The 18,365-nt window shown below is 40.6% G+C and overlaps 1 pseudogene across 1 annotated transcript; it reads right to left on the bottom strand.

The window, feature by feature from the left end:
- Positions 1–254: 254 nt before the first annotated feature.
- Positions 255–16,749, bottom strand: LOC145539530 (small ribosomal subunit protein uS12 pseudogene; annotated as a pseudogene). The gene is made up of 2 exons (XR_014077871.1): positions 16,572–16,749; positions 255–773 (listed from the first exon to the last, which is right to left on the bottom strand). The product of XR_014077871.1 is annotated as a small ribosomal subunit protein uS12 pseudogene (transcript).
- Positions 16,750–18,365: the final 1,616 nt, after the last annotated feature.

Here is an 18,365-nt window from a genome sequence, read left to right on the forward strand (position 1 = left end):
TCTTACTGGCAGTATATGAGGGTTCCAAATTTCTCCATATCCTCATGAATACTTGTTATTACTGGTCCTCTTGATTACAGCCATCACAATAAGCATGAAGTAGCATTTCATTTTGTTTTTGATGTGCATTTCCACAACTATCAATGATACTGAACATTTTTTCATGTGCTTATTGGTCATCTGTATATTTTCTTAGGAGAAATATCTGTTAAAATGTTTTGCCCATTTTTAATTGGGTAGTCTTTTAATTATTATTTTTTTTTTTTGGCACATGAAAGTTTATTACTATCACACTTACCATCTAAACCTAAGATCTTGGAAAAAAAGCTTATGATCTTGGATTTTCCCTTCTGCCTTTGTACAAAGCTGAAAGAGAGACACTGGCTACTTTGACAATCTTAAAGCAGACTCCAGGAATGTCACCAACAGCATGGCCTTTTGGACAAAATCTAGCAACTGAAACTTCACATTTTCCTCAATAAAATTCAAACAACCATCGCTGGGTACAAATGCTGTGATATTTTTACCATTCTTGATTAGCTGAACCATGACACACTACCTGATGGCAGAATTTGGTTGTTTGGCTCCAAACTCCACATTTTTGAGTACAGTTCCTTTTACATGAGAAGTGACTCCAAAAGGGTTGGCCTTCATGGCTTTGCCCAAATGGACTTTCTTGTACTATTTATCATGCTTCTGGTCTCATCGGTGACTACAGAGCCTCCTGGCAGTACAAAAACCAAGACACCTGTCCAAACTGCTGGTGCCACTGTCTTTGAATTATTAAGTTGTACAAGAGCTCCCCACGTGGTACTAGTAGTAAAGAACACACCTGCCAATGCAGGAGATATAAGAGATGTGGGTTCAATCTCTGGGTAGGGAAGATCCCCTGGAGGAGGGCGTGGCAACCCACTCCAGTATTCTTGCCTGGAGAATCCCATGGACAGAGGAGCCTAGCCGGCTACAGTCTATGGGGTCACAGAGTCAGACACGACTAAAGTGACTTAGCACACACACGCATGATTACTTTTATATTCTGAATACAAGTCCCTTATCAGATATACGATTTGCATGTGCTTTCTCCTATTCTCTGGACTGCCTTTTCACTTTCTGGATAATATGCTTTGAAGCCTAACAGTTTTTAATTTTGATGAAGTCCAATTTATCTGTTTTTCTTTTGTTGCTTGTGCCCTACATTTAATAAACCACTGCTTGACCCAAGTTTATGTAGATTTACCCCTATATTTTAATCTAAGAGTTGTGCAATTTCTTTTATATTTAGGTCTGTGATCTAATTTAATATGTATATGGTGTGAGGTAGGGGGTTCAACTTCATTCTTTTACATGTGGATATCTAGACCTCCCAGAAATATTTATTGAAAAGACTATTCTTTCCCCCATTGAATTGTTAAAAAATACCTCCCTTAGAGAGTTCTTAAATGGAATCAATGATATAATTTGTCTTCTCAGGTATAAAGCAGGCACTTTAAAAATGTTAGCCCATATTATTAGTTGCCAGGCTCTGTGATGAAAATACATAAATAATAAACAAGATGACCTGCTTTTAAAAAGTTCTCACTCTAGTAGAAAAGACAGAAATGGACACAGATAAATTGCAAAATATAACATGATGCATGACAGAGGTTTATAGGTGAAAGCTGCTGTAGAAACATTGGAAACTAGATCTTGGGAAAGTCAAGGAAGATATCACAGAAAGACAATCCAGCTGGAGAGGTCATGCTATGCAAAGTCACAGAGCCATGGAATAACAGCAGTGTTTTAGGAAAAGGAAAGATGTACAGTGTGGTTCCAGTTTTAGATCTAAAGAGGATAGTGAAAGATGAGGATGAAGGGGGAAGTAAAGGTCAGTATATGGAGGGTCTTATGACAAGTTAGAATGTAACTCTGTTTGCAGTGAATAGCCTTCAAGAGAGAACCATGATCAGTGTTGTGTTTGAGGAAGACAGCTTGGAAATCTGGCAGCCATGTGAAAGGTCTATGGAAGAGAACTTAGTATAGCGAAGGGGAAGGAAAGAATGGAAGTTCTTCCATGTTTGGATGAGTCCTCTACTAAGGTGGAAGAGAAATTCTGGGAAGCGGCATCTAAGTCCTCAATCTCTCTTCTTTCAGAATCCTCAGCCACTAGGGCTCCAAGTGAGATGCTATTCTTTTGCATAGATCCCTGTTAGCCTTGGGGAGAAAGGCAATAGCGAAAAATTATCTATTGAATACCTTCTACATCTTAAGTACTCACTCTTGGAGGCTTCACTTGGATTGTAAGGAAAAGAATCCAGCTGAGCTAACCCTGGCAAAATGGAGAGTCAATGCAAAAATTCAGATGAAGCTCACAGAGTTAAAGAGGAGAAGATGCACCCTGGACAGAGTGCCAATATTATAAACTTTGACAATTAAATCAATAAAAAGATAGAAAAATCACCACTAGAACACCACAGTAACAACTACTTATAAGCAAGACCCACTGATGCATGCTAAGAATTAATGGGCCAATTTTTTAGGAGAAACAAAGATGTTTGCCCAGCCTCAAAGCATCTCCACCAAACATTGCTATGGTGATTTTTAGCATATGTCCAGAAATTCTTTGGTACTCCTCTCTCTTGGGTGTGGGCTGGATATACTGAGTCAATTTCAAAGAATAGACTATGAGAGGGCAAAAAAAAAAAAAAATAACTTTACAGTAGAGAAAACGGACAGACATCACCTTAACCAAGCAGTCAAGGTTAAATCACCAGTAATAAGTTGTGTTGATGTCATGTGCCCCTGACATAATATGACAGAAAGGGTACTGCCTCCTTCATTCTCGTTTATTCATAACCCCAGACCATTCATGAGAAAATATCAGACAAACCCAAGTTCAGAAACATTCTATAAAATACTTGACCAGGAATTTCCCTGGTGGGCCAGAGGTTAAGAATCTGCCTTTCATTGCAGGAGAAGTGGATTCAAATGCTGGTCAGGGAACTAAGATCCCACATGCCTCTGTGCAACTAAAGCCCATGCACCACAACTACTGAAGCCTGCATGCCACAACTAGAAAGAATCTTGTGCACCCCAATGGGGAGCCCGCATGCTGCAACTAAGACACGACACAGTCAAAAATAAAAAACAAATAATTTTTTTAAAGCTACCATTAAAATACTTGACCAGTACTGTTTAAAAGTGTCTCCAAAGAAGACATAAATTTCTCCAAAGAAGACATACAGATGACTAATAAACACATGAAAAGATGCTCAGCATTGCTCATTATTGGAGAAATGCAGATCAAAACCACAATGAGGTATTATCTCACACTGGTCCGAGTGGACATCATCAAAGGGTCTGCAAACGATAAATGCTGGGGAGGGTGTGGAGAAGAGGGAGCCCTCTTGCACTGTTGGTGGGAATGCAAACTGGAACAGCCACTATGGAGAACAGTGTGGAAATTCCTTAAGAAACTGGGAACAGAACTACCATGTGATCCAGCAATCCCCACTGCTGAGCATACACCCCAAGGGAACCAGAACTGAAAGAGACACTTGTACCCCAATGCTCACTGCAGCACTGTTTCCAATGGCTAGGACATGGGGGTAACCTGGATGTCCATTGGCAGATGAATGGTTAAGGAAGCTGTGGTACAATATACACAATGGAATATTACTCAGCTGTAAAAGGAATGCATTTGAGTCAGTTCTAATGAGGTGGATGAAACTGGAGCCTATTATACAGAGTGAAGTAAGTCAGAAAGAGAAACCCAAATACTATATATTAATGCATACATATGGAATTTAGAAAGACAATAACAACGATCCAACAGACAGGGCAGCAAAAGAGACACAGACGTAAAGAACAGACTTTTGGACTCTGTGGGAGAAGGAGAGGTTGGGATGATATGAGTGAATAGCATTGAAACATGTATCACCATATGTAACATAGATGACCAGTGCAAGTTCAATGCATGAAGGAAGGCACCCAAAGCCAGTGCTCTATGATAACCCAGAGGGATAGGGTGGGAAGGGAGGTGGGAGGCGGTGTTCAGTATGGGGGGACACATGTATACTTGTGGCTGATTCATGTTGAAGTATAGCAAAAATCACCACAATATTATAAAGTAATTATCTTCCAATTAAAATAATCAATTTTTTAAAAAGTGTCAAGGTCATGTAAATCAAGGAAAGACTGAAAATAGTCACAAATCAGAGGAGACTAAGGAAACAGGACAACCAAGTGCAAAGTGATCTCTTGTACTGGATCCCAAAATAGGAAAAGCACAAAAGTGGAAAAACTGGGGAAATCCAAATGAAGTCTGGACATTAGGTAACAGAGTGATCAACCATCCTGGTTTGCCAGGACTGAAGGGGTCTCTTAGGCATGGCACTTCCAGTTTTAAAAATCAGGATAGCCCTGGTTTGTCTGGAACTGGGGGCTTCCTGGTGCAGGAGGCTTTCAGTGCTAAAACCAGATAAGTCTCAGAAAAACCTGGATGAGTGGGTTACCAAGCTGATTTCTTACTTTTCACTAAAGTATATCCTGGTGATGTAAATGGTGACATTAGTGGTAGCTGATGAAGGGCATACAAGAACAATGTACCACCCTTCCAGCTCTTTGGTAAATCTAAAATTATTTCCAAGTAAAAAGGTTAAAATAAAACAAAAAACCTGAACTAATAAAAATATCAAATGGGAGGAGCGCCTTTCCTGGCAGTCTAGCAGTTAAGACTCTGGGCTTCCAATGCAGGAGGCACAGGTTTGACCCCTGATTGGGGAACTAAGATCCCACTAGCCAAGAGATGCAGCCAAAAAAAATTTTTTTTTTAAATAGTGGAGAGGAGGCAGAAGGGAAAAGGAAGTATAAATACCTTAATAGCCTGTGGTTTCATGGCAAAAGAAAGTTGATGGATACAGTCACGGCTCAGGAGGGAGTCAGAGATGGAAAAGTCTGGGGCTAGATTCCCCTGTCCGTCCAGGCTCCACGGACGGGTCCCCTTCCTCTCTCAGCCCTTCATCTCCTAGAAGCCCAACCTCAGCTTTCTTTCTCCCCAGCTTTCTCTTCCTGAGCACGTGGCCATCTCAGCTCCTCATGAGGCCTCCTCACAGCACTCAGCACTATGGAAGCAGAGTCTCTGAGTTACTAGTGCAAATTCCATGATGAACAAATCTGGGTCTTGTGTCCACCACTGACTCACTCAGTTACAGGCAGGGGTAGAGGGGACATAGCCCACCACCCCTCTATCAGCACATGTGAGAAGGTGGGCAACAGGCAAGCAAAGGGGCCCCCAAATCACTAGTGCTTCTGGTGGTGTGAAGTGAAAAAAAATCCAAATAATACTGAAGAATAAATAATATCATTGAGCACCTTAGTGTTGCCTCTAGACAAATAAACAAAGCTGTTTTGTTTGAAAAAGAAATAATGTGCATATTCATTCTGGATCAAGCAAAAACCAAAGGCTGTCACGGTCCCTGCCTGGGTCACATAGAGACAGACTCACTGTTACCCTTCTCCTCTCCAGCCTGGGCCACCCTTCTCTCTGCTCCCAGTTGGCAGGAGATGGGTAGCCTGCTCCTTCCCTTTTTTATTCTTCTTGTGACTTCTCTCCAAGTCTTTTCTTGTGATATAAATTCTGTCCCTTGTCTCACTTGGGTTTGCCCTTTTGAATCTTAAAAGCCCATTTGGGGAAACAAATATTTGAAATTTGACTATTTCTTGCTCTTTTTATTCCTATTTATCTTACCCATCCTGAAGACAACATGAGGGTCTTACCTGACCAGAGGTGAGGATCAGGACATGTGTACAAAGAAATGCCAGGAAAAAGCAGTAAGAGCATAAATTATTATTGTACACATCCAATGTGTACCTGAAAAAAAGTGTAATTATGAGAATAACCTGCAATAGACCTATCAGTTTTAAGTGTGTTTAGAGGTGGTTTCATCTTGGAGAGAAAAAAATATATCATGTAACCCCAAATTATTTGTCTCAAAAGATATAAGACTTTTGCCTCTTTTCCTTAATTTTATTCTTTTCTTTCACAACCAAACTCACCATCAACTGTTTCAAGTCCAGTGAATATCTGATTCAGGCAAGAGATTTATTACTTTTAGCACATCTAACAATTTCCATCTTGGATTCTATTGTTTTAAGTTTATGAAACCTACACTTCTTATCTGCACTTTCATTTTTTCCCATCTTCCCCTCATTTTTATAAAAGAGGGACAAAACGCTGAAGTAGCTACATAAAGGTACACTGCTGTGTACACAAAAAGGTATGCTGTGGCCAAAACTGGACTGGTGGCCAGGGTGCACCGCCACCAGCACCAGCTGAAAGGGTCATTTGTCAGCTGATGGGAGAACATGTAAGTTCAACAATGCAAGGTTTCATCCCTTTCTTAAATGCTGTGTTAGAAATGTTTAAATGTTTAGTTAAAAGTTACATGAGCTCACTGTAAAAAGATGAACAATAGAGTTGTATGAAGAAAATGTTAAATTATCCCCCACCTCCAATGCCATTTCTGGATATAATCAATGTTAACTGCTCTGTGTATATCTTTACACATATTTCTCTACACAAATAGAAATATATAAAAACATATGCAGGCAAACATTACTGTATGCTTTGTTGTATTATTTTGAATCTCAATGGATTCATATTGTGGACATTATCTTGTAACCTATTTATTCACAAGAGACCACCTTAATAGTACACAAGAGACCACCTTTATAGACCTCTGCATAGAGATCTAGTTAATATTACTTTATGCATAATAGTTCATATCATGAATTTATCAAAATTTATTTAACCACTACCCAAGATGAAACTTCAGATTAGCTCCAGGTTTTTGACACCAAAATTTCTTGTACATTACAGAAAAAAATAGGCCTATTATTTCTGTAAAAGAAAGATGGCCGAAATTGGATTTATTTACTAAGTCAAGAGATTTGTGTGTTGGGGCTTTCCTGGTGGTCCAGTGGTTAAGAATCCACCTTGCAATGCAAGGGACACCAGTTCAATCCCTGGTCCTGGAAGATTTCACATGCCCAGGGGCAACTAAGCCCGTAGGCCACAACTACTAAGCCCAGCCTCTAGAGCCCATGCTCTGCAAGAAAAGCTACTGCAATGACAGGACCGTGCACCACAACTGGAGAGTAGTCCCCGCTCTCCGCAACTAGAAAAAGCTCTTGAGCAACAACAAAGATCCAACACAGTAAAAAATAATTTGGAAAATACATAAATATATATAAGAAAACCGGGAGGGACTATGGGTTACAGGTAAAGAGTGTGTGCTTAGTTGCTCAGTCATGTCTGACTCATTGTGAACCCATGGTCTGTAGCCCGCCAGGCTCCTCTGTCCATGGAATTCTCCAGGCAAGAATACTGGAGTGGGTTGCCATTCCCTTCTCCAGGGGATCTTCCTGACCCAGGGATTGAACCCAGGTCTCCTGCATTACACTCTGATTCTTTACCATCTGAGCCATCAGGGAAGGCCATAGGTAAAGAGGGAAGATTTTTTAAAAAAGAAAATTTGTATGTTATTTATATTATTAGATATCACCATATTACTTTCCCCAAAGTTACAGAAATTCAACTGCCACCAGCAATGTTTAAAAGTGCTTATTTCTTACTATTAGGGTGTATTATCAATTTCTTTAACATTTGCCAGTTTGATGAGTGAAGAATGGTATCTTGTTTCTGTTTGCATTTACCTGCTTCATTAGTAAGATTAAGCATCTCTCCAAATGTTAATTGGCTAATTCTGTGAATTATCTCTTCATATTCTCTGCCTATTTTCCTGTTGAGTTATTTGTCTTTTTCTCACTGTATTGTTTTTTATTGCTGCCATAACAAATTACCACAAACTTGGTAGCTTAAACAACACAAACTTATCTTCCAGTTATAAAGGTCAGAAGTGAGAAACGGGTCTCACTGGGCTAAAATCAAGTTGTTGGCTAGATTATGTTCCTGTCTAGAGGTTCTAGGGGAGAATTTGTTTCTTTTCTTACTTCACCTTCTACAGGCAACCCACATTTCTTGGCTTATGGTCCCTTCACCCATCTTCAAAACCAACAGTAACTATCTAAGTCCTTCTGATGCTGTCATCTTTCTGGTTCCCTGCAGCCAGGACAGATTCTCTGCTTTTAATGATGCACTGGATTGAGCCCTCCTAGATGGTCCAGGCATAGCTTTCCATCTCAAGGTCCATTAAAAACGTCTGCAAAGTCCTTCTATTCAAAATTCAAACTATTTTATGTTTGAATAGATTTGAGGGATTAGGTATGGGTATCTTTATGGGCCATGATTCTTCCCACTAAAAAGGTATGGAAGTAATTTTTTTTGAAAAGGATTTTTGCCCATTGTCAGCACAAATGTTTCATACATTCTTTAATCCTACAATTTGTTTATGTTGTTTATGACTCTGCTCTCTTCAGACTTGGAAATAACTTTCTGCTTCATCCAACCTATAGTTTTGTAATTACTGTGAGGTAAGCAAGAGTCTCCTGCAGTGTTCTCAATCAAAGGATAAACAGCTTGAGAACAAGAATCATACTCTCATTAGATTTCTCATGATAAAGTTAGGATGAATGGGTTGGACCCTGAGAATGGGGTCATTTGGGTAGACTTGGATGAAACCCAAAACCTCAAATTCCCAGATCCTTTTGAGTCATCCTTTGCCAAGAGAAGTCTAGCCTCTCTCCTCAGTGATGACTACATAGTTCTACCTTGATTAAAGGATCTTGACTATCTGGCATCAAGAGGATTAATTGCAAAAGGAGACTCTGTCTTCTTAAGATCCAGACTCCTACCACCACTACCACTCTTTCTTGCCTGAAGACCCACTTCTAGGATAAGATCACAGCATAACTCAGAGGTATGAGCCCAAATATGGCACAAAATGGAGCTCTGCTGGCTTCAAGCTCATAATTACTAAGGGACACTAGGAGTTGAGATTCCCACATGGCAATTTTGAGCTCCACATGCCATTAAACCCGTAAGCAACAAGGGGGCCTAACTACACAGACCGGGTTACATGATTCTGATTATCAAGGGGAAATAAGACTGCTGCTTCCACTGGAGACAAGGAGGAGAATGTCTGAAATAGTGGTATGATATATTCAAAGTGCTAACCGACAACTAAGAGTGTTACACCAGCAAAAGAATTCTTTATGTCCTTCAAAATAAAGACAAAGTACAGGCATTTCTTCACGAAAGATACCTACATTAGATGAAACACTAAAGTTCTTTAAGCAGAAGAGAAAAAATTCTAAATGGAAGCACGGACTTCCGGGAAAAAACAAAAAGAATTAGAAAGGGTATACGTACAGACAGACTGAAAGATAGGTAGATCTAAATGACTGTATGAAATAATAATAATGATGTCATGCACGGTTTAAAATTTTATGCAATTAAGACACATGAGGTAAGCATACAAAAGGCAAGAAATACATCAAGTTAAAGTACCTTAAACTCTTTGAATTACTGAGATGTGAAAGATAATTTATTGGAGCTTAAAAAATCAAGGACACCTACTGTAACATCTAAGGTAACCATTTAAAAAACAGTAAAGGAATGTAAAAGCCATCAAACTAATAGAGAAGGGAATAAAACCTACTTGATGAATCTATAAGAAAGCAAGAAAACACAGGGAAAGGAACATAGACCTGCCAGAATCAATAGAAAAGAAAAACCCCATCAGGATGACAGATTTAAACCCAAACATATCAAGAAATACATTAAAAATAAATAAGCTAAATATTCCAATTAAAAGGTAAAGGTTAGCATAGGGATTAAAAATCAATTACTCTATGCTTCTTATAAGAGACACACCCCATATATATGGATATAGAAAGGACAAAAGTAAAAAACTAGAAAAGGTTCCAAATAAACACTATCAGAAAGGTGACAGCTATAGTAATATCAGACAAAATAAACTTTAGGGACAACACATTACAAATGAGAATGTGGGATATTTCATAATGATAAAAGAGTGAACAATCAGTAAAATTGGAAAAAAATCTAAAATTTTATGTACCTAATGGCATAGATTCAAAATTTATAACACAGGAATTGACAAATCTAAAAGGAAAAAAAGTAAATGAATCCACAATTTTAGCATGAAAATTTTTCATATACATCTCTTTATAACTGAAAAGGTTAGTAGACAAAACTCCAGATAGAGTATTTAAACTTATTTAAGACATTTTAGCTAATTGACATAGATACAACACTATATTTCAAACTGCAACACATACAATTATTTTCAAAGGGCACACAGAAAGTTTACCAGTACCAATTATATATTGTTCATAAACCAAATATCAACACATGTAAAGAGATTAAATTTTCACAGAGTATAACCTTTGACTATAATGGAAGTAAACTAGAAATGAGTAACAAAGTAACTAGAAATTTCTCAAATATTTAGGAAATTAAGCCATATATTTCTAAATAGTACATAGTGAAAGAAAAAATTACAATGTAAATTAGAAAATATTTGGAGCTGAATGGCTGTGATTCACGGCATGTCAAAATATATGGAATTCAGTTAAAACTATGAATAGAAGAAAATGTTTATCATTAAATGTACTCATGAGAAAGGATGAAATGCCAAAAGACAAGGATCTAAACATCCATCTTAAGTCAGCAAAACAGCAGCAAATCAAGCTCAAAGTCAAAGAAGATAATAAAGAACAGAAATTAATAAAAGAGAAAACAAATGTAGAACAGAGGAAAATCAAGAGAGCCAAAGTTCTGAAGTAAAGTTTGCTCCTTGAAAGCTTTAATAAAATTTATAAATCCCTAGGAAGACTAAGAATGGGGTGGACGGGGACAAGAATCAATATCAAGAATGAAAAAACTGATATGACTTCATATCTGCCAGATATGAAAAAGAAATAAGTGAAAATATAAGCAAACTTTAGCCAATATATTTAAATGTTAGATGAAAAGGATAAATATCTAAGAAAATACTCCCAAAATAGGAAATATAAAGTGTTCTATGGCATTTTAAAGAAATTAAATCCATAACAAAAAATATTTCCTCAAACAAAACTTCAGGCCCAGACAGCTGCACTGATGAATTCTTCAAAATATTTAAAGAAGAAATAATGTCAGACATACCTAAACTCTTCCAGAAACAACCAAATAGAAAATGCTTCCCTATGTGTTCTATGTAGCAAGCACAACTTTTAATTCCAAAATCTGACAGTGATTACAAGAAAAGAAAATCACAAGTTAATCTCTGTTATAAACACAGAATCAAAATTCATAGAAATCTAGTGACATAAAAATAATAATATGCCACAAAGAAGATGTCTTTGTTCTGCTGACAGGAGTTTACTACTAGAGAATCAATGAATTTAATTTACTACATAAACAATACAGCAGAAAACTCACATGATCACTTTAATAAAGACAAATCATTTGATAAATTCAACACCCACTCATGATTTTTTAAAAATCTTAGCAAATTGGGACTAAAATGAAATTTTCCTAATCTATTAATTTACAGGTACAAAAAAATCTACAAACAACATTACATGTAATCATGAAATTCTAAACACTTTCCCCAACACTTTTCAGTTGGAAATGAGACAAGAATTCTTATTGTCACAGCATCTATTCAACATTATGCTAGAGATACTACAGTACAATTATGCCATAACCAAAAATGAAATATTTAAAACTTGGAAAAGAAAATATAAGGGTCATAAATTAACATATAGACTGCATTAAAGACAGTATGAGAGAAAATACACAAAAATCTACAGACAAACTGCTAGGATTAATATATTTAGCAAAGTCACTGGTACAAATTCAACCCACAAAAAGTAATTGTAGCTTTATAGTCCAATGAACAGTAGAAAATGAAACTTTAAAATACTCCAGTTATAGCATAGTAAGAAAAACAAATAAACATGAGACTAAATTTAACAAAGAAGGTACAATAATTCTAGTTTCTGCAGAAAACTACAAAATACTGTGAGAAATTTAAGATCATCTAAATAAAAGGAGGGATACACCACATCATGAACTCCTATCAAAATTCCAGCATGCTTTTCTTATTCAGCTTGGAAGTTGACAAGACAATTTTAAATTTTATATAGAAATATGAAGGGCCAAGAAAAACGAAGAATCTCTTGAAGAACCAGATGGAATAGTAGGAGCCACTCATTATAAAGATTTAGAAAGCCAAAATAATTAGTTCAGTTCAGTTCAGTCGCTCAGTCGTGTCCGACTCTCTGCGACCCCATGAATTGCAGCACGCCAGGCCTCTCTGTCCATCACCAACTCCCGGAGTCTACCCAAACCCATGTTCATCGAGTCGGTGATGCCATCCAACCATCTCAACCTCTGTCATACCCTTCTCCTCCCACCCCCAATCCTACCCAGCATTAGGGTCTTTTCCAATGAGTCAACCCTTTGCATGAGGTGGCCAAAGTATTGGAGCTTCAGCTTCAACATCAGACCTTCCAATGAACACCCAGGATTGATCTCTTTTAGGATGGAGTAGCCCCCACGTGCCGCACCTAGAGAAAGCCCACATACAACAACAGAGACTCAGCCCAACCAAAAATAAATAAATAAAATTTAAAAATAAAACCACAATGAAACATGATTTCACACTCACCAGAATGGCTGAACTTAAAAGGATGAGTAATATCAAGAACTGTCAAATATAGCAATCGGAACCTCATACTTGTTTAAATAAATTATGATTCAACAGCTCTACACAATGGAATACCACTCAGTTTTTTAAAAAGAATGAAGTATGTACATGTGTTTACATAGAAAGAATTTCAATTCATGTACTTAAATGAAAAGAGTAAAAAGAACAGTATATTATCTCATATGTATTTTAAAAATATAGAATATAACATGTATATATGTTTACATATAATTACATATGAGCCTTCCCTGGTGGCTCAGCAGTAAAGAATCTACCTGCATTGCGGGAGTCAAGGACACACATGTTCGATCCTTGGGTTGGGAAGATCCCCTAGAGAAGGAAATGGCAACTCATTCCAGTATTCTTGCCTAGAGAATCCCATGGACAGAGGAGCCTGGCAAGCTACAGTCCGTAGGGTTGCAAAGAGTCATACACAACTGAAGCAACTTAGCACACTGATAATTATATAAACCTTTTTGAGTCAAGGGCATAGATTTGCAAGCAGACAGAGCTAGTTGTAAAGACACTACCTGACTCTTGTTAGCTCTGTGATCTTATGTGCAAGTGCTTAGCATGATTCTGCTGCTGCTGCTGCTAAATTGCTTCAGTCATGTCCGACTCTGTGCAACCCCATAGATGGCAGCCCACCAGGCTCTGCCATCCCTGGGATTCTCCAGGCAAGAACACTGGAGTGGGTTGCCATTGCCTTCACCAGTGCATGAAAGTGAAAAGTGAAAGTGAAGTCTCTCAGTCATGTCCGACTCTTAGCGACCCCATGGACTGCAGCCTACCAGGCTCCTCCATCCATGGGATTTTCCAGGCAAGAGTACTGGAATGGGTTGCCATTGCCTTCTCCGTAGCATGATTCTAGGACATAGTAAATGCTCAATATATTCAGGGGCTTCCCTGGTAGCTCAGACAGTGAAGAATCTGCCTGCAATGTAGGAGACTTGGTTTCAATCCCTGGGTCAGGAAGATCCCCTGGAGAAGGGAATGACAACCCACTCAAATATTTTTGCATGGAAAATCCCATGGACAGAGGAGCCTGGTGGGTTTCAGTCCATAGGGTTACAAAGAGTCAGACATGACTGAGAACATATTCAGCTAATATTATTTCTTTTTACTGTTATGAGCACATGATAGTTTGTTGTTGTTGTTGTTGTTGTTTTACTTGATAAGTGAGCCTACATTCAGGGAACCCGGGGTCCCCACTTTAACCTGGTGTGCTGGGGCTGTCCCCAGGCCCTTGCCAATTCTGTTTTGCTCCTCATAGAAGGCCTGGGGCTGTAGAGGGCACCTCCCCAGAACCCTGCCTATTGCCTTGGGCCCAGGTCAATTCTGAGCTTCTGCCTGTCCCATTCTTAGCAGTGTCTGGGTCTGGCATCCTAAGCATGTCCCAGAACTAAGAACCACTACTGGCTTAATCATCAACCCTACTGCCACCCAGAGGCACAGGCTGCTTGACCTGCTCCCCATCCCAGTTCCCCTGTCCCAGCTCCAGCTGAGATGCAGATGTGGACCAAAGGTCACCATCAGCCTCTTGTTCTCTATGAATGGATGACTGGCCTCTCTCAGTTGGCCATTCTCACTGATTCACTGAAAATCAGTTTGCCAAAGCCAATCTGTAAGTGATTTAGTCATACATATTTGAGAATGAATTTTTGTTACTGTTTCATCATAGCTTGCTTGCAGCCATTGAACCACAGCGCAGCCTAGGTCAATTATGTGTATGGTTTCAACGCTCAAAGGCAGAGCACTTTTTAAATGGAAGGTATTTAACTGGAAGCAGAGGGGCTTTCCCTTTAATTCCAGTTCCCAGCTTTTTTATTTTTAAGGATCTTTGCCTAACCCTTGCCTTTGCCTCTGAGTCTTTTCTACATGTGCTTCTGATTCTGACCACAAAACATCTACAGCTACCACGCCTAAACAGGGTGGAGGGTTTGACAATTTTCAGTGAACTGGTCATTCAGTGATTTAATGATTCAGCAAACTTATTTTCAGCAAATTAACTTCTGGTGAATAGGCTTTTGGCAAATTAGCCATTCAATGAATTAGCTTTCATCAAATTGACCTAGTTTCATCGGCAATCTAAGTCCCCAAGTGATATTTTAGAATAAAACACAAACTGGTAGCAAAGAAAGAGTCACATTTTTCTTTTATTACAGGAGAACTAGGACTCACGAATGCTTAATCAGTCTGTGGGCCCATGTGCAAGTACACAGACACACACATGCACATGCAAACACACTCTTTAACAAAGCATGCCATGCAGTGGCCACATACAGCAGCCAGAGCTATCTGAACCAATCCAGCAGTCCTCAAGAGAAAGGCGGTAAAGAGGATGGAATAAGGCCATTTTGCATGCCGCCATCCATTTAAAAAAGGATTCTGGAAGCCTGAATACACTCAAGAGTTGGTTACTGAATAAGAGAATTAAGTTCAATGGCTTCACTCTAGACAACTGGGTCTGATGACTACAACAGCCAATGTACACTGAACACTTGAGAGCACCGGCTTCATCTTAAGTCGTTCCATCAACTCTAGGAGATAAGCATTGTCAATCATCCCTGCAGCACAGAGGAGGAAACCAAAGAACAGAAGAGAAGTAACTGGCTCGGTGTCACATAGCTAATGAGTGGCGGAACCAGCATTTAAACCAAGCCACTATGTTTCTCTGGTGGTTGTCAACCTGGGTCTCAGCTAAGACGGAGCACTGGGAATGACGGCAGTGAGGCCACAGTGCAACAGAATGGAACAAACCCATAGCCCAGGGGTAGGAACTGGAGACCAGAAGGGAAAACGAGGAGAGAGGAAAAGAGGAACTAAAATGTATTGAGCTCCTCCTCTGCCCTAGAAATTTGGCTGACACTTTTCTGCTAATGGTCTTGAGAAGGAAAATGAGGTCCAGAGAAGTCAACTACACTTGTTCAGGGCTCACAGCTTTGAAGAGGTGGATCCAGGCTTAACAAATAGGTATGACTGTAAAGCAATTGGACTCACACTGGGGTGATCAGGCTGAGAAGGAAAGACAGAAAATGGGAAGATGATCTGCATGTGAGGCAGGCGAAACCTGGTTCCATCAGGAGGGCTATCTCTTTTCCCAGAGGCAATATTTGAAGAAAACTCAAGACCAGGAAGCAATCACCTGGCTCTTGGAAGTGTTTCTGAATGAGGGGAAGGGCAAATGAGGGGAAGGATGCCCCAGAGGCAGCCTCTGCCTCCTGGAGGCCACCAGGCACTTACAACCCTTAGCTAAGCCTCCTCCCAGCCATCAAGCACAGTCTACCAAGCCATTTAATTTGGCAGAGCAAACATTGCTTATCAGTCAGAATGCTTATCAAATGTCAATTAGCGCTCTGCCATAATTAACATCTAATTAACATACCATTGCCTGTTGTTAAATGCCAATTAAGTGCCTAAACAATCCTTCCTATTTTATTCTACCAACAAGACAGTAACTGTACACTTTTCAGTTCAGTAACTTTGGAGTTAATTTTATTGTGAGCCTTTTAGAAGATGGAAACCCAGAGAGGACTCTTAGGCAGATATTTAATTGATGTGCTGCTTTGATATGGCTAAAGTCTATCTGATGCTCACCACCTTCCCCAGGAAATCAAATCATTCCTTTCTGTAAAGGTCAAACTCCACTCGAGGTGTTGGTGCCTCGCTTGGGCACACACGTGACAGGAAGGAGCTGGGCAAGTGAGGAGGGAAGAGAGACAAGCATGGATGGGCTCGGAGCCCCTCCCTGCCTGCCCAGCCCACACGTCTCAGGGAAGAGGCTCGCAAACTGCCTGGGACTCAGCGGAACACCAGCTCAGGAGCAGCCAGGAGAGCAGATGTGTGCAAGGCTGAGTCCCAGGCCCTGCACACAGGGCACGGACTATGCACTCTTCTCAGTTCAGTCTGGAGAGGGACCTTGGCGCTCGGCCATCTGCACCCCACGGAACAGTACACTGGCTACGTGAGAATCTGAGACCAGATTCTGAATCTGCGCAGCAACGAGAGAGCTGAGGGGAGCCCACCTGGCCTGTGAGAGGAAGTGGGGAAGGGGCACGTCCTGCGCTATGAGAGACAAGGCCTCAACTGGGGCCATGGGAAGATGCGCCAGTAACTCTGGCGCCTTTCAGCTGGAAAGTCACCTTTCTATCTCAGCTCTACAGGCCAAGGGCGAGCTCTGTCAGACCCCACAGGAGTGGGAGGTGAGCGGACATGACCGCTACAGGTAATCCCAGGTCTGGGCAGTGTCACTGCCAGTCAAGGAAAAATCCTGGCAAAGCCTGAGTGACATGAAGAAGAGAATAGGAGGGAGTGGAAGGCTGGGTGGCATGGTTTCCTGTCTGAGATGATGCAAGGACACAGAAAATCATGCAAGTACCTTAGTGTGTGCTCAGTCGTGTCCAACTGTTCGCAACCCCATAGACTGGAGCCCACCAGGCTCCTCTGTCCATGGGATTTCCCAGGCAAGAATCCTGGAAGGGGTTGCCATTTCCTACTCCAGGGGATCTTCCCGACCCAGGGATCAAACCTGCATCTCCTGAGTCTGTTGCACTGGCAGGCAGATTCTTTTACCACTGAGCCACCTGGGAAGCCCTAGGCAGCCACTAACTGGACACTCTCACTCCCTGTCCATGTGGGTATTGAGGCCCTCCTGGTAGATGCTATCACCCTTCTCACCTTCACCCAAATAGTCTAATAGGCAGCTAGGTCTGAGGACCATAGACCTATGTCGATGGTTTCCAGTGACGCCTAAAATAGTAGAATCACCTGGGGAGCTTAAAAAAAAATCCTGGCTTCTGGACCCTACTCTGAGGATCTGCCCATACACAGCTTCTCTGGTAAGGGAGGGGGGCCCCACCAGTCACCACCACTGAAGCTGCAGATAGGGACTTGCTATATAAATGAGCCAAAGATGGCCTCTGTGTACTGGTCTCCATGGTGCTTTATTTCTTCACTGCAGACTGAGACCCCTGAGCTCAAAAGCTTGCCATTGCTAAATTCAAATTTTTACACATCCAGTTATTTTTAATATAGTCCAAACAAGCACATTTTTAGCCATTTAGAGAATGCCTGCTTTGCAAACCACCTCACCCAGTGGCAGCTACCTATTGATAAGATGGGGCTTTGCAGTCATAAGGCCCCAAGCTGCTAAGGCCCATGCTGCTGAGAGACTTCAGATACATAAGCTGCCCCCCTCAATTCCCTTCTTCTCTGGAGATGTCCCTTGCCCTCCTCCCCTCTAAGCAGCAACCCTGAGCTGCAGGCCTTCCATCCAGGCTCCTGCTACAACTCCTTTCCCCTGCATGCAACCCTGTCCAAGCATCACCCAACAAAGTTTGCTCTTTGTTGCTGCCTCTCATGGTCATATCTTTTACTGTCATTAGCACCTCAAATCCTCACAGTCCTACAGGACGGCAACCTCCTGAGCAGAAAGGGCAAGAGTAGACCCAAGGACCCACATCCAGCAACAGCAATGGCCTCTCATGACAGGCCAAGGAAGTGGGGCTTGGCCCAAGACCCCTCTGTTGAGAGGGGTTAGAGGTAAGGAACAAGGCAGCCTGGTCCAACAGAAACTGGAAATGCATTCTAGAAAACTTCCCCCAGCACCTGGATCTTAATTTTGTGCGTGGTGTGAAGCTAAGATTTAACTCTTCTGGTTTTCCAAATATTCTGGCAGAGGTTGCGACACCATCAATTAGATAATCATCTTTC

Source organism: Giraffa tippelskirchi, chromosome 2 (assembly GCF_054371585.1).
Source record: "Giraffa tippelskirchi isolate mGirTip1 chromosome 2, T2T-mGirTip1v1.2.pri, whole genome shotgun sequence".
Taxonomy (NCBI): Eukaryota; Metazoa; Chordata; class Mammalia; order Artiodactyla; family Giraffidae; genus Giraffa; species Giraffa tippelskirchi.